The sequence below is a fragment of the Triticum aestivum genome, chromosome 2D (assembly GCF_018294505.1).
Source record: "Triticum aestivum cultivar Chinese Spring chromosome 2D, IWGSC CS RefSeq v2.1, whole genome shotgun sequence".
Lineage (NCBI taxonomy): Eukaryota > Viridiplantae > Streptophyta > Magnoliopsida > Poales > Poaceae > Triticum > Triticum aestivum.
This window is the reverse complement of record NC_057799.1, coordinates 627,139,290-627,149,082: the sequence shown is the minus strand read 5'-3', so window position 1 is coordinate 627,149,082 and position 9,793 is coordinate 627,139,290. Positions and strand designations below refer to the sequence as shown.

Below are 9,793 nucleotides of genomic sequence, written 5' to 3'. Positions count from 1 at the left end.
ATGTGCACTACTTCTACTATTGTAAATGAAACTGATGCACAGGAAGCAGGTGGAAACCAATTGTCTGTGTTGTCCTTGTGGAGCTCTTGAACACAGGAACTATGTTGTTAGGCAAGGTAGCAGTTGATGGTGGCATGTTTCTATTCTCTTTGCTCTGTTATAGAAGCATTCTAGGTGTCATTTTTATCTTGCCATTTTCCCTAATCCTTGAAAGGTCAAGAATTTTATTTCTCATAAATTTGGTTAACAAAATAGATTATTATCATGGAAATACTACTATAACTTTTAACCATTGACTCAAGAATATGTATGACAAATCTGCTGAGGGAAGTGGAAAGAATTGGATACAAAGGCTCTTATATATGTGGCTCTTCATCAATGCTTTTGTCGGGCATATATGGTCGATGAACTATCCTAGGGGGCGCTCCCCCCCCCCCCCCCCCCCCCCCCCCCCCCCGCGCCCAATATGGCTTTCCTCTACTGAATAGTTACAATTACTAGTAACTTCGTCCATGTGCCGTGTTTTTGTACTAAGGCTTGTATCTATGATTTCCCCTAATAGGCATAACATTATTTGAATTTTTGTATCCTTGTTCTTGACCAACGATAATGAAGGGTACTTAAAGGTGTACCCATGGAAACATTGGGCATCTGACCTGTTTTCTTGGTGATTTGCAAATATGTGCCATAGGAATATTTTTGTGAAGGGACAAACTTGCTTGGCAAGTAAGATGGAACATTCAACTATTACCAATTGTCTACTCGGTAAGTCTTTTCCAGAATGTGTTCAATTTTACAAATCCCTTGCTATTGCTTGAACTTTCATTACTTTGTCAAATCTAATTGATAGTTTCACTATACGTATAAGCTAATATTAGTTTACCGAGCAAAAATCAAGCAACCCAAGCAAGATAGCTTCTGATTCTAGATATAGTAGAACTTGTAAGGAAAAGATTGGTTACAAATTATTTTGTGGTGTATTCAACCTTTATTCTATCTACCAGAATCAGGGCCTATTTGATTGGCAGGATTCTAAGAACATGGGAATAAGTATTGGAATGGCATGCTCATCTCAATCTTATGGGATTTTGGTTTGATTGCATCAGAGGAAAAACAAAGTATTCTTTCAAAGAGGTTTGAGTGCATGCTAGAAATCCTATGGGAAGTTGTACAAAGAAATCCTTATGGAAAATTCCTATAGGATTCAATCCTATGAATCAACAACCAACATAGGAAAAAATTCTAAGGATTCTAATCCTTCAAAATTCCTATGAAAATCCTTTGAATCAAAGGATCCCAATGGGCATATCATTGTTAATAGTTAAATGTTAACTAAGTTCAAAATTGTAAAAACTTGCTTACAAGGACTCCCTATATGGTTCGAGATCCAACTGCTTCATGATGTTGAATATTAAAAGCATTTGTTTCTATATTTTATGTCTTAACTTGATAGTTGAAAACAATAGGAAATAATGTGGCACATACTTGATTTTGAACGTAGGCTAGACTTGGCACAACCGCTAAGTATTGGTTGAATCTATATGTTGTGGAAAAGTGGGGCCCTGTATTTCCACCAATGTTCAGCACATTATCGATTTTCTTCACCATGGTTCTTGGGGCGTTATTACTAGGAGAAAGCATGGGAGGTACATATATTTTCATCTAGTATTCAGACTCATATTCAAATAGTTTTGTTTTCTTGTACGTATGTAGGTATTATAATCGAACATAATGTATCTGCCCCCGGGGTGTGCGTATTCTCAATGTAACTATCATTATCCAACAAAGTTACACAAAATTGTAAAGTGTGACTTGAAGACAAAATAGCCTAGGGAGAACTCCTTATTACAAATATAAAACTGCCTTTATTTAATTTCAAGAAAATAGTGTTTAAATATATGTGTGCTTATTATCATGTATGTACATACGTGTGAAGCGTGTCTTATAACCAATATGATCAGTGAATGTATACAGGGGCAAACACAAGATTTTAGACTATTTTGAGCTAATAAAGAGGTGGTTGTTTGAGAAAATGATCACATGGGGGGGGGGGGGCATGGCCCCAGCGCCTCTAGCTCAGTCCCTGTGTATAATTGATGAGTTGTGTAAATGTAGTGACCCCTATGGCCATCTAGTGATCTAGCTTAACGAATGTTGTGATTTAGTTTTACATTTTCACTAGAATTACATCAAATATCATAGCTTGATAGTTGCTTGTCTTAACGTTTACACTTACATTTTACAGTTATATGGTAGCTTGTTGGGTAGTGCATTGGTTTTCAGTGGTTTGTGTATGTACCTCTATGGAAAGGCCAAAGAACTCCGCACGAAGACAACATCGGATTCAAGCAGTGAAAAGCTTCAAGTGGAACCTGCCCCATGTCTCAAAGTGTGAGGATCCAAGATTTGGTTCTTGACTTTTGGGAAGCTACCAGTGAGCTTTGTATTATGTGAGATAGTAAGCTAAAACGATTTGACCAATCCTAAGATGTGTCATGGTGCATTAATGTTTTCCAGTGAAGTAAACCACAAGTTTGACATGGTCTCTACCTTATTGGATTATACAACTGTGATGCCATCTAGGACAATATCTTGAACTTGAAGGCACACGCAATTGCACAAACCAGGGATTTGGGTGTTATGTGCCTACGTCGTGAAACATTCGCTCAACGTATTAGCAGGACACACCGACGCGCAAGGTGTTAGTGTTTCGTTGAGCTAATATTTTGTATGTTGTGATACAGTTGCATTATTTGGTCAAATTAGTATCGCTCGGTGTTGCATTCTTGTTTTGCATGTAGTTGCAGCAAGCTGTGTTTGTTGTGTTTTCTTCATTTGTTACATTTGATGGAAAACTCAATCCAACAAGGGATCTAAAGCTCCAGGTTTCATTTGTTTTGCTTGTATCCGCCCCGTCTCCAACATATTTTCATACAAATACTCGTTAGAGTATAACCTTATAGATGCTCAAAACAACATATGCTAGAAGTATTCAAATACTGGTATTTTCTCTATTCAATTTGTTTGTGAAGTTTTCACGAATACTGAACTGGATTTCGAGTTCAGATACAGGACATACAAAATCTAGGCGAAGCAACAACAGAGGGCATCCCTCTCCCTCCCACCATGCTGTCGCCTCCCATCCCAGGCAAGATCCGGCGGACGGCCATGAAGCGCCCCACCCTGCTCGCCGTCCCCGCCGTCCTCCTTCTCTCCCTCTCCTTCCTCCTCCTCAGGCCGTCCTCCTCCCCTCCGCGCACACCACCGCCGCCGCCGCTTGAGCATCTATGTTGCTAATAAAGGCAACCATCTACTATGAACTCTCCTCTATCGCACATCTTCGCAAGACGATGGTTCGAAACTGTGCCAACAAAAGGGAATTTTAACCATTTGTGTTGGACCATACTGCACTAGTGTTAGTTAAAATTTAATACTGGTGTTTCATTGATAGGATGGAGTTTTGGTTCTTTCAGAGAGAGAAAAGCCAAATGGTCATCCAGCAAGCAGTCAGAAACACGTTGACGGTGCAAACTAAGCGTAGCTCAGATGGTTAGGTTCCTTGTGGTGGAACCTGTTGGAAATATGAGCAATTTACCATATGATTTTATTAACGGAAATACTAGATAAAGTATGACTAAAATAGCAGAGATAAGGCAAGTCATGCAATCTGACAGAGAGAAGGTAAACAACATCTGCAAACATGAACTAGAACCGAACATATCTAGAGCAGACAGTAGAGCAAGTTGCAAATATGAAGTAGAACTTAACATATCTAGGGCAAACACTAGAACAAGGAACTGTGGCAGGACCTCTAACAGAAAGGGCAAGAACACGTACGGGACAGCAACAGCAGTAGCACTGGACTTGGGGTCGGTGTCCTCGCCAGCCATGTCGTCAAGGAGGTTGTCGACGTCGGGGAAGAAGTCGTCGTCGGGGAAGAAGTCGTCGGAATCCGGGGCGTCCGTGACGAAGAAGTCAGTAGTCGCGCGGAGCGCTCCCCAAAACCTTATCACCCTTCTCCGGTACAGGACTTAAAGAGGTGCGGCTTCGGAGGCCTACTGTCCCGACCAGCGGTGCACGCTGCAAGCCAGGATGGGGAAGAATGTAGCAGCAGTGCAGTGCTCGGGAACTTTGTGGCGAGAGGGAGATGGTCTTTCTTATGTGTATCTCTGGAGAGGAGCGACCTCTCTTATATAGACAGAGGAGAAAGAGGCGAACAGGCTACGATGGGAGGTGAAGCAATAGAGGGAGACGAAGCGAACAGGTAGCAGGCGAAGAGGTGCGCCGCGCCGTTCGTATTCAATCTCCACTACAGCAAAAACGTTTCAGCTCCCGTGTGACCGTTCGTAAACCCGTCGTGCGTGGCAAAAATTTAGACATCGGCTCGGCTCATTCCCGCAACCCGCGTCGTGGCGTGGCGTTGCGATGCGAGCGGCAGAGGAGGAGCACGCGTGGATGTCCCTCTTGTTCTCATGCTCATACATATGGGGAAAGAACCTCCCTTATAAGGAGGTCCAACTCCCTCTAAACTAGCAATGTGGGACTAAACTTTAGTAGTGCCCCTTGCCTTGCACGAATGGGCTAAGTGGGCCTCTAGGATTTATTAGGAATTTCTGAAATTGTTATTGGGCTGGCCCATAAATAGATACAATTCCAGCAATCCCCCACCAGATCCTAGAGGCACATAGAATTTGCCTTAGTTCCAAAACACTGTTTTATATACCGGTACTGCAGTGGAGACCATTAAGTTGAACTTCCACATAGAACTCTTAGTAAGCAACTTGAATAGTGGACTGGGCCTTGAACTGCAAGTTTTCTGCGAATCTAGCTTCACACAAAGCCTTGACCGATACTAGGCTACCGTGGGTCTTCCCCGCGGGTTGGAGCTTATGCGTCATACTCCGAGCCGTTTCATGAGTTTACTAGAGAGAACCCTACTCTCATAGATTGCGACGTTTAACAATCAAACTCATATAGGTGCGTTCTTCAAAAGATGTTCTGCAGGACAACATCTCTGCTTCAATGAGCCACTTAGAACACATTAAGATATACATCAACCTGCCATGCAGATTAGGAGAGTATTGCATCTTCATGGAGTGGTATTGTTAATAGTAAGGATACACTCCTCTCAGTTGATCAATAGCTTGTCTTCCACATCTAATTCACGGGATCTCCGATCACATAGACTAGGTTACCACTTTGCAGTGTCCACTCATAAATTTTTTGACCAGACGCGCACGTACACATATATTTTTAAATATAAAGTATAAGTGAAATTTTATAAGTCGACACTGCAATTTCCCTCCAAGTGCAGACTACTCAATACAGGCTTGCCGCACAATTTAACACAGTCATCGGGTCGCTGACCAGTTTACGCTTATTTTGACAGTCAGTTTTCGGCTTTCTCCACTGAGGCGCTTAACCATGCAAGCTGGAAGCACAATTGCAGTGGTTCTCCCTTTGCACACCTAGCCGAACAAAGCGGAAACATTATTTTATATATGAAATCACGTGAATAGGAGGTATTGTTCACACTTATCATGTAGGAAGTTGATGACGCCAGCATTCCCAGCCAAATAATAGAAATCCTCATAAGTCGATGACGCCTGCATTCCCAGCCAAATAATAGAAATCCTCATAAATTCCGGCGGCCTCCAAGAATGCATCACTTGGCCATTCACACGGCCGAACCTCCGCGGTGTGAGGGAGGTTGTACTTGGGCTTCTTCTTCTCCTCATTTTCATTTTCCTTCGAACCCCGACTCGAAGAGCCTCTCAACAATCTTCTCAGCATTTTCTCCCTCTGAATTTTTTTGAAATTTTTAGTGACTGAAAATAAAAGTGAACCAAACTCAACAAAATTGATCAATTTTTTCGCGTAATAAGGTGGCACTTTCTTGCATGCGAAGATGTTTTCTGGTTTTTTTATTTCTTCTTTGTTGAGTTAGAATAAAAAGAAAAAAAATTAAGATCATCGGAACAATCTATATTTTCACGAAAAGGATCATAATAAAGCTGGTGGGTCCCAGCTGTCAGGGAGAGGAAACTTTTTATTTCCGCGTAATAAAGGAAAGAGGAATCGGACGAATGTGTATGGGGTGTTTGTTTCATTACGGATTAACAAAACAATGTTATTCTCGAGATGTAACAATGTTCCGTGAAATATAACATTATTGTGTTTGCCGAACATTGTTACTTCCCGTTACATAACAATGTTATTCTTGGGAAGTAACAATGTCCCGTGAAATATAACATTGTTGTGTTTCCCGGAACATTGTTACTTTCCGTTACGTAACAATGTTACTCTTGGGAAGTAGCAATGTTCCGAGAAACACAACATTGTTATATTCCACGGACATTGTTACTGCCCGGGAATAACATTGTTACGTTGACCCGTGACGTAACATTGAGGCCCTTCCGGTAGGTCCGAGGTGTCAGGTGAAGGAATCATTATTTTGAGCGTAATAAGGAGGGACTTCCTTGCGTGCGGCCATGGACCCAGCTGTCAGCCTCTCCACCTACAGTCCTCTTCGATTGGTTGTCGATCATTGATCCCGTTGACGACGCCGTACCGCCCGGGGATTGTTCTTCGGTATGTGACTCCTCCAATGGTCCAATTAGTTTTTGTTCTAGTGCTTTATTTATTGCAAATTTTTGCTGTTGTGGTGACCTTGTTCTTGAGCTTGCATGTCAAATTTATATGGTCCAAAGTAGTTTTGATGCATGAAATAGACTCTAGTCACTTGTAGGAGTAGTTGCTATCAATTTTGTTGAGTTTGGTTCACTTTTATTTTGAGTCACTAAAAATTTCAGAATTTTTCAGAGGGAGAAAATGATGAGAAGATTGTTGAGAGGCTCTTCGAGCCGGGGTTCGAAGGAAAATGAAAATGAGGAGAAGAAGAAGCCCATAGAATCGTGTCTTCACTATAAGTTTATAAAGCCTTCCGTACGCCTTTTGCAAATTTTTGCTGCTGTGGTGACCTTGTTCTTGAGCTTGCATGTCAAATTTATATGGTCCAAAGTAGTTTTGATGCATGAAACTGTTCCCTGGCGGATCAACATAACAATGTTACTTACGGGAAGTAACAATGTTACGTCATGGGTCAACGTGACAATGTTATTCCCGGGCTGTAACAATGTCCGTGGAATATAACATTGTTGTGTTTCTCGGAACATTGTTACTTCCCAAGAATAACATTGTTACATAATGGGAAGTAACAATGTTCAGGGAAACACAACAATGTTATATTTCAGGGAACATTGTTACTTCCCAAGAATAACAGTGTTATGGCTGCACCAGTGGCCCACAGGGGTAGAGAGCGTGCCCCCTGCCTTGTGGGTCCCACGTAGGTCCCCCTCACTTATTCCAGCACCCATCGACTTCGTCTTCCTCCAGAAAAAATCATCCGGTTGATCATCTTGCTGCCATTTTCGATCTCCTTGTGCAAAGCTCCATTTGCAAAACTATTTTGGGGGATTGTTCTTCGGTATGTGACTCCTCCAATGGTCCAATTAGTTTTTATTCTAGTGCTTTATTTATTGCAAATTTTTGCTGCTGTGGTGACCTTGTTCTTGAGCTTGCATGTCAAATTTATATGGTCCAAAGTAGTTTTGATGCATGAAATAGACTCTAGTCACTTGTAGGAGTAGTTGCTATCAATTTTGTTGAGTTTGGTTCACTTTTATTTTGAGTCACTAAAAATTTCAAAAAAATTCAGAGGGAGAAAATGATGAGAAAATTGTTGAGAGGCTCTTCGAGCCGGGGTTCGAAGGAAAATGAAAATGAGGAGAAGAAGCCCAAGTACAACCTCCCTCACACGCGGAGGTTCGGCCGTGTGAATGGCCAAGTGATGCATTCTTGGAGGCGGCCGGAATTTATGAGGATTACTATTATTTGGCTGGGAATGCAAGCGTCATCGACTTCCTACACGATAAGTGTGAACAATACCTCCTACTCACGTGATTTCATATATAAAATAATGTTTCCGCTTTGTTCGGCTAGGTGTGCAAAGGGAGAACCACTGCGATTGTGCTTCCAGCTTGCATGGTTAAGAGCCTCAGTGGAGAAAGTCGAAAACTGACTGTTTTTGTTCTAGTGCTTTATTTATTGCAAATTTTTGCTGCTGTGGTGACCTTGTTCTTGAGCTTGCACGAATGTGTATCGGGTGTTTGTTTTCGGAACGAACGTGATCCAGAGGACTTGGACCCTACGTCAAGACATCAACCAGGAGGGCACGAGGTAGGGGGCGCGCCTACCCCCCCCCCCCCAGGGCGCGCCCTCCACCCTCGTGGCCCCCCTGTTGCTCCACCGACGTACTCCTTCCTCCTATATATACCTATGTACCCCCAAACTACCAGATACGGAGCCAAAAACCTAATTCCACCACCGCAACCTTTTGTACCCGTGAGATGGGGCCTGTTCCGGAGCTCCGCCCGAGGGGGCATCGATCACGGAGGGCTTCTACATCAACACCATAGCCTCTCCGATGATGTGTGAGTAGTTTACCTCAGACCTTCGGGTCCATAGTTATTAGCTAGATGGCTTCTTCTCTCTTTTTGGATCTCAATACAATGCTCTCCCCCTCTCTCGTGGAGATCTATTCGATGTAATCTTCTTTTGCGGTGTGTTTGTTGAGACCGATGAATTGTGGGTTTATGATCAAGTTTATCTATGAACAATATTTGAATCTTCTCTTAATTCTTTTATGTATGATTGGTTATCTTTGCAAGTCTCTTCGAATTATCAGTTTGGTTTGGCCTACTAGATTGATCTTTCTTGCAATGGGAGAAGTGCTTAGCTTTGGGTTCAATCTTGCGGTGTCCTTTCCTAGTGACAGTAGGGGCAGCAAGGCATGTATTGTATTGTTGCCATCGAGGATAACAAGATGGGGTTTATATCATATTGCATGGGTTTATCCCTCTACATCATGTCATCTTGCTTAAAGCGTTACTCTGTTCTTATGAACTTAATACTCTAGATGCATGCTGGATAGCGGTCGATGTGTGGAGTAATAGTAGTAGATGCAGGCAGAAGTCGGTCTACTTGTCTCGGACGTGAGGCCTATATACATGATCATACCTAGATATTCTCATAACTATGCTCAATTATGTCAATTGCTCAACAGTAATTTGTTCACCCACCGTAATATTTATGCTCATGAGAGAAGCCACTAGTGAAACCTATGGCCCCCGGGTCTATTTTCCATCATATTAATCTTCCGACAACAAGCTATTTCTGGCGCCGTTTTTATTTTACTTTCTTTACTTTGCATCTTTATCATAGAAATACCAAAAATATTATCTTATCATATCTATCAGATCTCACTCTCGTAAGTAACCGTGTAGGGATTGACAACCCCTTATCGCATTGGTTGCGAGGATTTATTTGTTTGTGTAGGTGTGAGGGACTCGTGCGTGGCCTCCTACTGGATTGATACATTGGTTCTCAAAAACTGAGGGAAATACTTACGCTACTTTGCTGCATCACCCTTTCCTCTTCAAGGGAAAACCAACGCAGTGCTCAAGAGGTAGCAAGAAGGATTTCTGGCGCCGTTGTCGGGGAGGCTTACGCGAAGTCAAGTCAAGATTTGACTCCTGACAACGAGCCATTTCTGGCGCCGTTGCCGGGGAGTCTACGCAAAAGTCAACATACCAAGTACCCATCACAAACCCTTATCTCCCGCATTACATTATTTGCCATTTGCCTCTCGTTTTCCTCTCCCCCACTTCACCCTTGCCGTTTTATTCGCCCTCTCTCTTTACCGTTCGCCTTTTTTCGCTTGCTTCTTGTTTGC

At 42.4% G+C, this 9,793-nt stretch overlaps 1 pseudogene; it reads left to right on the top strand.

The window, feature by feature from the left end:
- LOC123056101 (WAT1-related protein At5g64700-like) overlaps positions 1-9,793 on the top strand; it is a 52,952-nt pseudogene continuing 43,159 nt past the window's right edge.